Source organism: Nycticebus coucang, chromosome 9 (genome assembly GCF_027406575.1).
Source record: "Nycticebus coucang isolate mNycCou1 chromosome 9, mNycCou1.pri, whole genome shotgun sequence".
In the NCBI taxonomy this organism is placed as follows: domain Eukaryota; kingdom Metazoa; phylum Chordata; class Mammalia; order Primates; family Lorisidae; genus Nycticebus; species Nycticebus coucang.
The window spans coordinates 126,253,568-126,268,134 of record NC_069788.1 but is presented as its reverse complement, the minus strand read 5'-3'; positions in this window follow the sequence as shown (position 1 = coordinate 126,268,134).

Below are 14,567 nucleotides of genomic sequence, written 5' to 3'. Positions count from 1 at the left end.
ACAATAAGCCAGGTTACACTGATTGCAATTGTTAGGTAAAGTCCCTCTTGCAATCATGTCTTGCCTCCATAAAGTGTGACACACACCAAGGCCCCACCCCCTCCCTACTTCCCTCTGTCTGTTTCCCCCCCATAACCATAATTGTCATTAATTGTCCTCATATCAAAATTGAGTACATAGGATTCATGCTTCTCCATTCTTGTGATGCTTTACTAAGAATAATGTCTTCCACATCCATCCAGGTTAATACGAAGGATGTAAAGTCTCCATTTTTTTTAATGGCTGAATAGTATTCCATGGTATACATATACCACAGCTTGTTAATCCATTCCTGGGTTGGTGGGCATTTAGGCTGTTTCCACATTTTGGCGATTGTAAATTGAGCTGCAATAAACAGTCTAGTACAAGTGTCCTTATGATAAAAGGATTTCTTTCCTTCTGGGTAGATGCCCAGTAATGGGATTGCAGGATCAAATAGGAGGTCTAGCTTGAGTGCTTTGAGGTTTCTCCATACTTCCTTCCAGAAAGGTTGTACTAGTTTGCAGTCCCACCAGCAGTGTAAAAGCGTTCCCTTCTCTCCACATCCACGCCAGCATCTGCAGTTTTGAGATTTTGTGATGTGGGCCATTCTCACTGGGGTTAGATGATATCTCAGGGTTCTTTTGATTTGCATTTCTCTAATATATAGAGATGATGAACATTTTTTCATGTGTTTGTTAGCCATTCGTCTGTCATCTTTAGAGAAAGTTCTATTCATGTCTCTTGCCCATTGATATAAGGGATTGTTGGCTTTTTTCATGTGGATTAATTTGAGTTCTCTATAGATCCTAGTTATCAAGCTTTTGTCTGATTGAGAATATGCAAATATCCTTTCCTATTGTGTAGGTTGTCTCTTTGCTTTGGTTATTGTCTCCTTAGCTGTACAGAAGCTTTTCAGTTTAATGAAGTCCCATTTGTTTATTTTTGTTGTTGTTGCAATTGCCATGGCAGTCTTCTTCATGAAGTCTTTCCCCAGGCCAATATCTTCCAGTGTTTTTCCTATGCTTTCTTGGAGGATTTTTATTGTTTCGTGCCTTAAATTTAAGTCCTTTATCCATCTTGAATCAATTTTTGTGAGTGGGGAAAGGTGTGGGTCCAGTTTCAGTCTTTTACATGTAGACATCCAGTTCTCCCAACACCATTTACTGAATGGGGAGTCTTTCCCCCAAGGTATGTTCTTGTTTGGTTTATCAAAGATTAGGTGGTTGTAAATTGTTAGTTTCATTTCTTGGTTTTCAATTCGATTCCAAGTGTCTATGTCTCTGTTTTTGTGCCAGTACCATGCTGTCTTGAGCACTATGGCTTTGTAGTACAGCCTAAAATCTGGTATGCTGATGCCCCCAGCTTTATTTTTCTTACAGAGAACTGCCTTAGCTATACGGGGTTTTTTCCAGTTCCATACAAAACGCAGAATCATTTTTTCCAAATCTTGAAAGTACGATGTTGGTATTTTGATAGGAATGGCATTGAATAGGTAGATTGCTTTGGGAAGTATAGACATTTTAACAATGTTGATTCTTCCCATCCATGAGCATGGTATGTTCTTCCATTTGTTAATATCCTCTGCTATTTCCTTTCTGAGGATTTCATAGTTTTCTTTATAGAGGTCCTTCACCTCCTTTGTTAGGTATATTCCTAGGTATTTCATTTTCTTTGAGACTATGGTGAAGGGATTTGTGTCCTTAATTAGCTTCTCATCTTGACTGTTATTGGTGTACACAAAGGCTACTGACTTGTGGACATTGATTTTATATCCTGAAACATTACTGTATTTTTTGATGACTTCTAGGAGTCTTGTGGTTGAGTCTTTGGGGTACTCTAAGTATAAAATCATGTCATCAGCCAAGAGGGAGAGTTTGACCTCCTCTGCTCCCATTTGGATTCCCTTTATTTCCTTGTCTTGCCTAATTGTATTGGCTAGAACTTCCAGCACTATGTCGAATAGTAAAGGTGACAGAGGACAACCTTGTCTGGTTCCAGTTCTAAGAGGAAAATCTTTCAGTTTTACTCCATTCAGTAAAATATTGGCTGTGGGTTTGTCATAGATAGCTTCAATCAGTTTTAGAAATGTGCCACCTATGGGCGGCACCTGTGGCTCAGCGGGTAGGGCGCCGGTCCCATATGCCGGAGGTGGTGGGTTCAAACCCAGCCCCGGCCAAAAAATAAATAAATAAATAAATAAATAAAATAAAAAAAAAAAAAGAAATGTGCCACCTATGCCTATACTCTTCAGTGTTCTAATTAGAAAAGGATGCTGGATTTTATCAAATGCTTTTTCTGCATCTATTGAGAGGATCATGTGATCTTTATTTTTCCCTCTGTTAATATGGTGGATAACGTTTATAGACTTGCGTATGTTAAACCAGCCTTGCATCCCTGGGATGAAGCCTACTTGATCATGATGAATGACTTTTTTGATGATAAGCTGTAATCTATTGGCTAGGATTTTGTTGAGAATTTTTGCATCTATGTTCATGAGTGAGATTGGTCTGAAATTCTCCTTTTTGTTTGGGTCTTTTCCTGGGTTTGGTATCAGGGTGATGTTTGCTTCATAGAATGTGTTGGCAAAGATTCCTTCTTCCTCAATTTTTTGGAATAATTTCTGCAGTACAGGAATAAGCTCTTCCTTGAAGGTTCGATGGATTTATGGAGTGAAGCCATCTGGACCAGGGCATTTCTTGGTTGGAAGCTTTTTTATTGTTTCTTTGATCTCAGTGCTTGAAATTGGTCTGTTCAGGAGCTCTATTTCTTCCTGGCTGAGTCTAGGGAGAGGGTGTGATTCCAAATATTGATCCATTTCTTTCACATTGTCAAATTTCTGGGCATAGAGTTTCTGTTAGTATTCAGAGATGATCTCTTGTATCTCTGTGGGATCAGTTGTTATTTCCCCTTTATCATTTCTGATTGAGGTTACTAGAGATTTTACTTTTCTATTCCTTGTTAGTCTGGCCAATGGTTTATCTATTTCATTTATTTTTTCAAAAAAACAACTCCTGTTTCATTAATTTTCTGAATGATTCTTTTGTTTTCAATTTCATTGATCTCTGATTTGATTTTGGATATTTCTTTTCTTCTACTGAGTTTAGGCTTAGATTGTTCTTCTTTTTACAATTCCATAAGATCTCTTGTGAGATTGTTGATGTGCTCTCTTTCAGTTTTTCGAATGTAGGCATCTAAAGCGATGAATTTTCCTCTCAAAACTGCTTTTGCAGTATCCCACAGGTTTTGGTAGCTTGTGTCTTCATTGTTGTTATGCTCAAGGAAGTTCATGATTTCCTGTTTTATTTCTTCCTTCACCCATCTGTTACTCAACAGAAGATTGTTTAGTTTCCAGGCCTTTGGGTGGGGTCGAGCATTTTTGTTAGAGTTGAGTTCCACCTTTAGTACCTTATGGTCTGAGAAGATACAAGGTAAAATTTCAATTCTTTTGATTCTGTTGATATTTGTTTTGTGTCCCAGGATATGATCAATTTTGGAGAATGTTCCATGGGGTGATGAGAAGAATGTATATTCTTTATCTTTGGGATGGAGTGTTCTATATGCGTCTATCAAGCACAGTTGTTCTAGGGTCTCATTTAAGTCTCTTATATCCTTGTTTAATTTCTGTTTAGAGGATCTGTCCAGCTCTGTAAGAGGAGTGTTAAGGTCCCCTGTTATTATGGTATTATCAGATATCATATTGCTCAGACTGAGTGAGGTCTGTTTCAAGAATCTGGGAGCATTTAAATTGGGTGCATAGATATTTAGAATTGAAATGTCTTCTTGTTGTATTTTTCCCTTGACCAATATAAAGTGACCATCTTTGTCTTTTTTGACTTTAGTTGCTTTAAATCCACATGTATCTGAAAATAAGATTGCAACTCTTCTTTTCTTCTGAATTCCATTTGCCTGAAAAATTGTCTTCCAACCCTTGACTCGGAGCTTTAATTTGTCTTTTGAAGCCAGGTGTGTTTCTTGCAGACAGCAAATGGATGGCTTGTGTTTTTTAATCCATTCAACCAATCTATGTCTCTTCAGTGGGGAATTCAAGCCATTAACATTTATTGAGATAATTGATAAGTGTGGTAGTATTCTATTCGTCTTATTTTGTGAGAGTCCATTGCTTAGTTTTATCTTTTGCATCAGTGTGGAGGTTAGGTTCTGTCCTTTAATTTCTGAGTTCTTACTTTGCTGCTGATCCATTGTGGTGGTCAGTGTGCAGAACAGGTTGAAGTATTTCCTGTAGAGCTGGTCTTGTTGGGGCGAATTTCCTCAATGTTTGTATATCCATAAATGATTTGATTTCTCCATCAATTTTGAAGCTTAGCGTAGCAGGGTACAGAATTCTGGGTTGGAAATTGTTCTGTTTAAGTAGATTAAAGGTAGATGACCATTGTCTTCTTGCTTGGAAAGTTTCATTAGAGAAGTCTGCGGTCACTCTAATGGATTTGCCCCTGCAGGTCAACTGGTGCTTACTCCTGGCAGCTTGCAGAATCTTTTCTTTTGTCTTGACTTTGGACAGGTTCATCACAATGTGTCTTGGAGAAGCTCGGTTAGAGTTGAGGCGACCTGGGGTCCTGGGGTCCTCTGAAAGCAGTGTGTCCGAATCTTTGGTGATATTTGGGAAATTTTCTTTTATAATATTCTCTAGTATGGCTTCCATTCCTCTGGGGCATTCTTCTTCCCCTTCTGGCATTCCTATAACTCGTATGTTGGAACGCTTCATAAAGTCCCATAATTCTGACAGTGAACGTTCTGCTTTCTCTCTCTTCTTTTCTGCCTCTTTTACTATCTGAGTTATCTCAAGAACTTTGTCTTCTACCTCTGAAATTCTTTCTTCTGCATGGTCTAACCTGTTGCTGATACTTTCCATTGCATCTTTAAGTTCCCTGATGGACTGTTTCATTTCCTTCAGCTCTGCTATATCCTTTTCATATTCTTCATATCGTTCATCTCTGATTTGATTCTGTTTTTGGATTTCCTTTTGGTTATTTTCCACTTTATTAGCAGTTTCCTTCATTGTTTCCATCATTTCTTTCATTGTTTTCAACATGTGTATTCTAAATTCCCTTTCTGTCATTCCTAACATTTCTGTATAGGTGGAATCCTCTGCAGTAGCTACCTCATGGTCCCTTGGCAGGGTTGTTCTGGACTGGTTCTTCATGTTGCCTGGAGTTATCTGCTGATTCTTCCTCATGGGTGATTTCTTTTATCTGTTTCCTTGCCCTAATTTTCCTTTCACTTCCTCTTGCTCTTTAAGTTCTTGTGCCTATGGACTAAGGGTTACAGGACCAGAAGGGTGAGAAGGTTTAAGAGCAAAAAAGGGATGAAAGAAGGGAGGACCGAGTGATAAGGAAAAAAAAAAATACAGAATGGAGAGGGGGTGGGTGAAAGTAATATTGACAAAAAGAAGAGAGGCACAGAAAGAGGGAGACAGAGCAATATAGGTGTACAGTAGGGTACTTTGATACAACCTTAAAAAAAAAACCACCTTCTGGGGGTGCCCAGTTGGGTGGTTCCCTTGAGGTCAGCAGCTCTTTGCTAACCTGATCAGACACAGTACCCCACCTCCACCAAGTAGAGAGGAAAGACAAAAATGCTATAAATCAAACCAAAACAAGCAAACAGAAAACTTTACGGGATAAAATTGGCTGGAAAAAACAAATAATAGTGGTAGAAACACTAACAAAAATGAAGTTCTAATTATTGAAATAGGCAGCGATGGTAAATTAAACTAGAAAAATTGAGAAAGAAAAAGGATCTGTATGGAAAAGGTTGAACTTTAAAAACAAAACAACAATCCACAACATCAAAATAAACAAAAAAAAAACCAACCAAACCAAAAAAAAAAAAAAAAACACAACCAAAACCAAAGCAGTATGTATATGTTATTGAATATTGTCTGGGCAACACGTGGTCTTCTGGGGCATGAGATGTTAATCACAGTTCTGATATGACTGGAGGCTGCTACTTTCTCAAACCCCAGCAGGTAGACACCCTAAATCTCTCTTCAGCCCACTTAAAAGGCACTTTGAACTTGTTCACTTACTGAGCAGAAGCTTTCTCAGGGAAGTGCTTGTCGCTGGAATCACTGCTGAAGTGGCTATCCACTTACCCTGTGTGTCAAAACTGGTCTCCCTCTGCCCCCGAGGGTTAGGGCTGCAAGGCGGCTCAGACCCCGCCCTTAGGCTACTTGGTCGCTGGGTTACCAGCTCCCACCCAATTCCAGCTCTGCGACCCTGAAGGCGGAGTTTGCTGGGGCAAATCACTCACAATGTCTGCCTGTGACCCAGAGCCAAACACTATTAGCTCCGTCTGGCTCAGCGGCTCAGACTGGGGCCCTAGACAAAGGCCAAAGTTCTCCGCACTCCCACTCAGGCTTTCCCCAAGGCAGTTCAGCTGAGTGCCAAGTCCAAAGACACCAAAACAGTTCACAGGTAAGGCCTTTCTGGTTTGCAGTCTCGCTGCTACTATACTTACAGTTGCGGGCGGGTTTAGACGGATTGAACACACGCGACCACTTGCCGGTTTTCCACTGTTTTAGTCCTCCTGTTGGGGTCCAGAAGTCTCTTGCTGACTCCCTGTATCCTCTCAGGGGTGATGATAGACAGATCCCACCAGCCAGAGATGCCTGGAGTCCTATATCCCCAGACTCACAGTGCCCAGATGCAAGGAAGCTGTTACTCGGCTACCATCTTGCTCCGCCTCCCATTTCTTCATTTTTTTTTTTGAGATGCAGTCTCATTCTGTTGCCCCAGGCTGGATTGCTTGGCATTGCCTGGCTCACAGCAACCTCAAACTCCAGGGCTCAAGTGATCCTCCTACCTTAGCCTTGTGAGTACCTGGGAGTACAGGAACCTCCCACAATGCCCAGCAAAGTTTTTGTTATTTTTTGTAGAGATGGGGTCTTGTTCTTACTCAGGCTGGTCTTCAACTCCTGAGCTCAAGGTATTCTCCTGCCTCAGTCTACTAGAGTGCTAGGATTACAGGGGTGAGCCACTTAGCCTAGCCTCTAAAGATTTTCTTTTCAATCCTAGTTATACATCATATTTCCTTAATTGACAATGCAGAGGTAAATTTTGAAACACACATTCAAAATTAGAGAGGGAGGCAGACTGGGAAGTCAGTGGCAGAAATGTGCATTTAGTATGCGAGAGTTTTTGTATTTAGTGTGTTAAATATAATAAATATTAAATCAAATGTAGTGTAGACATTTATATTTATCCTACATATTCAGACCCCAAAAATTCTCTTACATGGATATATTTGTTAAATTTCCTTTTTCTCCTTCTGCTGTATCAGACAGATTTCTGAAATTCTGTATGTTAAAGACAGACCTAAGGAGACATGAGGCTGCTGCAGGCATGCCCTTCCTTCATTTGCCTGCCTTTTTGGACAGTTCTTCCTGTACTAACAATGTAAGACAAGTACTTCTTTTTTTCCTTTTTCTTTTTTTAGAGACAGAGTCTTACCCTGTGCCCTGGGTAGAGTGTTATGGCATTGTAGCTCACAGCAACCTCAGACTCCTGGCTTCAAGTGATCCTCCTGCCTCAGCCTCCCAAACAGCCAGGAATACAGGTGCCCACCACAATGCCCAGCTAGGTTTTCCATTTTTAGTAGAGATGGGGTCTCGCTCTTGCTCAGGCTGGTCTTGAACTTCTGAGCTCAAGCAATCCGCCTGCCTCTGCCTCCCAGGGTGCTGGGATTACAGGCGAAAGGCACTATGCCCCAGAAGTAGAGTTCTATGTTACAGTGCTAACACATTGCAAGAATCAGTAAATCATTTAAAATCAGGGACTATTTTTTGTCTTTGTGTCTAGATCTGGAGTGGCATATAATAGGAATACAATAAAATTTAACATTAAACATAAATTTTTGTTAACCAAATTCAGGCTTCTATTTCTGGATTGCTCTGCAGTTGTTAATTCCAAGTCATACTTTGTGTTGAATTGTGTTTAGGCCTTCAGTATTAAATGAAATGGTATGAGGAAAGTTTGAATTATGGGCATGCTACCACTGATATTCACGTTAGTTAAAAAGTTCTCCTACTCCTATTAGTTAATAAGCTCCAAATATTACTAACTACTTACACTGGTGATTGGCTTAACAAAAGCAGAATTAAGAGACTTGGCATTTACTTTTAGATTTTTTTTTTTTTTTTTTTGTGGACAGTCTTGCTGCCCAAGCTGGAGTGCAGTGGCGTGACCATAGATCACTGCAGCCTCAAAATCAAACTCTCAGGCTCAAGTAATCCCCAACCTCAGCCTTCTCAGTAGTTATGGCTACAGGTATGCACCACAGCACTTGGCTAGTTTTTAATTTTTTGTAGAGACAGGGTCTTGCTATGTTGCCCAGGCTGGTCTTGAATTCTTGACCTTAGGCAGTCCTTCCCTCTCGGCTTCCGGGTGTGCTGAGATCACTGATGAGGGCCACTGCACTCTGCTAGATTAAAAAAAAATTCATTTATGGACAAAGAATTAAGTTTTTATTGATTCTAGGATTTAAAATAATATATGACACTTTGTAAATGTATGCAATATAACAATGGTAAATAAAGAACTGGCTAAGAGGCTCTTAAGCCTATAGCATGGGTTAATCTTTGGTAACTGTAACAGATAAGATGTTTACGCTAAAATGTGGGTGAACATGGGAAATTTACCCTGTTGGTAAATCTCAGAAAACAATTCTTCAAAAATTAGTCATTCCATAAGTGATTAAAGAATATGAAACTCATATTCAATAACACTTGCCAAGAAACAAAATATGGTATTTAATCCCTGCTATATACTACAATTCTAAAGTATGCACGTGATTTGAATTGTTCACTTTAGAAAGGTAGGAGTTACAATTCTTTCTGAATGTTTAATTATATTTTACTAGTATATATAAGGATTTATTAAATCCTTTAAATGTCAGCTTGACATACATGTTGCTCAATAACTGCCTTTTCCATTCTAAATCTAGTCTTTATGAGGTAGTTCAGAATAACTGCAGCTCTCAAAAGTTATCACAGAAATCAACAGATATTTCTCCAACGCACATATATTATCACTTCAGTAATTTTACTATTGTTTTCATTTTTTCAAAGTAACTGGAAGGTGTATGCAAGTAAACAAGCCCCCTCCCCCCTTTTTTTTGCTGGATACATTTATTGAGACAAAAATCTTTAAAGGAAAAAATATTAAGTCTGATGTTTATATATTTTGCATTAAGACAGTTGAGAAACACTAAGTTAAAAGTCATTTGCTTTTCTAAAATGTACAAGTGACTTAATTTCATCATCGAACAAGCACTGCAAGTCTAGAGAGCAGCAGGTTGCTTCAAGATGCAACAAATATTCTTTGAACACTTCAATAAACACCATGCAAACATTCACTTTAATAATGTTTCCTTTGTTAATGCAAAACTGAGTGCATTTTTTCCTCGCTTCTAGCTGAGCCATGACTTGCTGAGTAGCAACAGCAGAGCGCTGAAAGAATTTTTCAACAATTTGCTTGTTCTTATTTACTTTTCAAGGTTGATGATCAGAATCACTATGTTGCTTGCAAAAAGATCTATTTCTATTAATTTGATCCAGTCATCCTCCCTGTTCTCTTCATATTTAGCTTCTCTGGCAGCTTCACCACGTTCAGTTAATTGAATCAGAAGTGCTACCAGCATTCCAGTTCTAGTTTCACACACAAAATGAACTCCTATGTCTTGTGGAACACATCTGTTGCAGCTGTGGAGAAAGCATGTCCACACAGAAGTGACTCACCTATATTTCCATAGTAGGGTGAGGAAACTTTGCCTTTTACTCTTCACTCTTTCTAGCTAGTAGATCTATGCATTCAACAGCAACCCTCAAAGCATTATCTGTTCAATATTAATATTTTAAACATAAAGACTTGTTTCTATTTTTATTTTGGATTAGTATTAGGCTACATTGTTTGCATTTCTAAGGTTAAAGAAATTCTAAAAAGGGCATTTTTTGAGCTAGAATACAATCATCATTCATCAACAAGGTCAAGAAATAGAAGTCTTGTGTAATTTAAAAGTTTTTTTCATTCACATTTTACATTTGCATATGGAAAAAGGCTCATTTCAAATGTATAATTTTCTAAAAATGTAGGGGGAAATGAACAAGCTATCTTTTATTTCTTCAATAAATTTCAAAACAGCTGTTCTCCCAATCTCCCTTCTGTGAGCAAAATTGTGTTATTGCACTTCCAGCATTTAAAAACACTAAACGCAACTATAAAGCCAGCAGAGAAAGGAAACTCCTACTTCAATCACTGGCAAATTAGGAGTTAACAATATAAGCAAACTGGATCACACTTTCTTTGTGACTGGTGTAAATAGGCTATGATTTGAAAAGGGAAAAAAAAAGATCACATGGTTTAAAAACATAGTCATTAATTATCTCTTTATTACCTGCTGAGAGTACCCAAATCCCTTGAAGGAAAATTTTTTATCAGGGATAACTAATTTTTCAATTTTCATTATTATTACTTGGTTTACTAAAAAAGTTTTCTTTTCTTCTTCTTCTTTTTTTTTTTTTTAACAAAAATTGAGTTTTAAAAGAGGACATTTAAAGGAAACATTTAGTTAGACTTTAAATGTTTAATAGATCATGAGGTATGTAGATTTTCACGCCCTACTGGGAAAAACCAATTCAGCAGGTGGTTTCTGCAGTGGGACGTTTGCCCATCCACTCACAAATGGATGCAGAGGCACTATAACACCACAGTGATATCAATTATGCAGGTTGGCCAGGGCCTTAGAGAATTCAACTAGACCTCAGAGCTAACCTGCTAATCAGGTCAGAAACTAGTGATAGATACAGACTTCCACAGCTGTTTTATTATATTAACAATAATGTCACAACCATAAAAAGCCTTCAGCTCCTAAGTTTTAATTGTTTTGTAAGGCTAATCTCATGAGTTTCTTGGCAATTTTCATTTTAATGAACCTCTTCATTACTATAAACTAACATTGTGTTTGGAGGGAAGTATTTGACTGACTTTAAAATATTCCTCTGAGATACTGATTTTCTAAGTCAGACACACTAGCATTGTATACCTTACATACACTCACACATCTGTTTTATATACATAGCATACTTATATGTTATTTCATGATAGCATATTTCAAAATATACTGCAACATTTTATTGCCTAAATATGCATGTCTAGTACAGACGTGGTTAATGATCAAAAAAACACTAGTTTCTTAGCAATATAGCCATGGGAACCTGCTCTGTCTTTATAGATCATGCCATATCATGTATTTTTTTCTGAGCCTCAATTTTGCTATCATTAAGAAATCTGCTAGGGCTGCACCCGTGGCTCAAGAGTAGGGCACGGGTCCCATATGCCGGAGGTGGCAGGTTCAAACCCAGCCCCGGCCAAAAATCACAAAAAAAAAAAAGAAATATTAAAAAAAAAAAAAAAGAAATCTGCTAATAAAATATACTTAAAAACTGGTTATTGAACTGAAACTAGAGGAGGCTGGTTTGGCACAAACATAAGTTACATATATTGATCTAAAATTACTTCTTTGATGTAAAGACATGTTGCAAACTGCCACTAGAATGAACAATATGCATTAAAATACTTTGTTATTATAATAAAATTAATCACTAATAAAAATATAATCTTTAAAAACTTATTTTGTTACAAATCATTATTTTTTTAAAGATCATAAAATATACCAGAGGAATAAGTCCTCTAATTTGACATCTTGAAAGATAAATACAACATTGATAATTGCTAATAGTTTTAAAAAGCAAATTCCTTGAGAAAACTAGCATGGAACATACCTTGAATTTTTTTCTAAAGATACTGTACAATTTCCATACAATATTTCAAAGTTTAAAATTGTGGGGGAGGAGATAATTAAGACAGAAAAATGTATCATTTACTTTACTTAAAAAAAATCATTCTTAAAATGAATGTAATTACTCTTACAATAAGAACATAAGCTCCTTTTCCCCAAGAAAGGAAAAAGTTAACAAAGCTTTGAAATCGGAGGTCTGAATACGGATAATTGTGTATTACAACCTGTCTTCCCCGGGTAGATTTCTTTACTACATAGCATTTTCTAGTGATGGAAGTGGTGGTGGTGGAAGGGAGGTGAGAAGAAACCATGCAATTTAATAAAACAGAAGCATTTTCTCAGCCTAAGTTGTAGCCCTGTTTTAATTTTTGGGTTATCTCAGGGGCAATACATATATACTCTGGTGCATGAAACAAAACTTGAAGCTATCCTCAGAATGTAGTCTTTGTTCCTCCTTTCTTCAAAGCCCAAGTTTCCTAGTATCATTGTTAGGAAAAGCGAAAAGAAATGTTTGTTCTGTTACATAAGAAATAAACTTCATTTGGTATTCAATTGACTTTCTAACTTAGCAGACAGGACTTTGCATCTTCAAATACTGAAAATAAATTGCATTCTTGGCCCTTGCTTTAAAAGGTTATAAAGAATAAACGCACACCCTGGTAGTGTTCTAGTGATCTCCCTAATCTCAGTTGCACTTTGTCAGAACGAGGTAACTGGTAGTTAAGTGAAATACCCTAGATCAAAGGGGGATTAATCACCAACTGAATCCTTGCTGAATAAACCTGTCATTCAAGAAAATTATTTCCACTGAACTTAGCAGAGGATTGAAGGTATTTGCATAACAGGGACCAACGTACTTCAGCCAGGTTAAAAGGTTCAGAATTCATCCCATGTTTAGCTTTTTGCCTCCTTTTCCTTTCGGCAGCCTGATACAATGGTTTCTAATCTGATAATACAGCTAACTATCTAAATGATGTCAGAACAGGAAAGTATTGCAAAGTTTGGACGAGGGATGGATCAATTTCACTTTCAGTAACTACTAAATCTGATTTGTTGGAATTTAAGATGTAATCCTAAAAAAGTCCCTTAAACCTGAGGCCTGTTTATTAACATCCCTGTTTTGACCCCTGTCTAGTAACAACCATCTTGCTGCGGGGCAGCAGTCCCCGAAGAGGTTCTGGATGATAATTCCACCCACCCAGCTCCTAGGGGTAGTGTAAGAGTCTGAATCTATCAATGTCTATCAAGTTTTTGAAATACTGTAACAAAAATTGGAAGAAAAATATTAACAGTTCTTGCTATGTATGAAATATCTTAAACCTTAAATCATGCATTGTATATATAAAACCATAATAATTTTAACATAAGAGAAATACTGAGTTGTTTGAAAACTTAAATTATTTTATAGGACAGAGTAATGTTTATTAAAAACATTTTTTATAACTCTCATAAAAATTCCTTAGTAAATTCCTACTTGCTTCAAACTTGACATTTGAATCAATTATTTAAAGAGTAAAAAATGCTACTACTAAAAAATGCTACTACTTACGTACAAAATGTAAGGGTATATTGCCTAACTACTATCTATATTGCTGACTTTTAAAAACTTCAAAAAATACTGTTTAGTAAAAAATGGAGAAAAGAAGGGGTTTATCAAAATCATGAACCGTCTTTTCTGGAGTTCATTCTCAGAAATTTAAACACTTTTTTTTTTAACCTTTTGTTTGGGTCTATTTTAGAATAATTACCCATATATCATAGACATCAGATTTCATAATCATATTTTACCACTAAAAAGGAATTTAGTAATTTTGCATCTAGAATAGTCTGACACCACCCAAATCTTTCACTGGAAGTAGTTGCTCATATTCATTGAAAAGGAAAAGCATCTTTCAAGTTAAAAAATGCAAAGAATAGTTATCAAAGAAAATGAATAAAATCCATAGTGAGATAATTTTTTAGAAAATGATTGAAGTTTTAACCCAAGAAAGGACTCTTAGAGTGTCTTATAGCTTAGAATAAGAACATGTCAATCATGATTAAGCTTCTGCAATCGGAATCCCTTTGAAATGCAGCTGTTTCTTCTTTAATTGTGGCAGCGGACTCTGAAGAAAAGAGAGAGGTCCAGCCTTAAAGATGAGTAAGGAATACAAAATAGCTCAGGATTAGTTGTGGAGTTCAAAGGTCGCTAATTACACTAAGGAGTTCCCAGACACAGGGAAAACATTAAACAGGTCACCTACCAAACGGGAAACAGACTTTGTCTTCAGAAATTATCCTGAAGTGACAGGTTTCTAGACAAAATCAAAAGTATCACAGTGTGCCCAGCTGACTCAATGGGACAAAAACCTGAGTTGCTTTAGTTCTGTGGCGTTATGTCAGAATAAAATGGCAACAGATGGCATCAGATTCCCTATCATCTCATCACTTTTCCAGGATGCCCAAGATCTTCCTCAGGTTTCTAGAAATGTCAAGTAAGAGTCACTGCTTTTTCTGTTTATAAAGGAAGTTTTCCTAGGGGATTATTATATCAAATCTCTGCCTACTTAACTAAATGAATGCTTCTGGCTTACCTTTGTGTATCTGGTAAACATTTGTACGAAGTTTTCCACACCGCTCCATTAATATTAATATGACATATTAAGTGAAACATTAAGCTTTGTGTTTAAGAGAGATCAAATAATTTATGGGGAATGACATTTTCTTCTTTCATAAGGAAAGTTTTTACTACT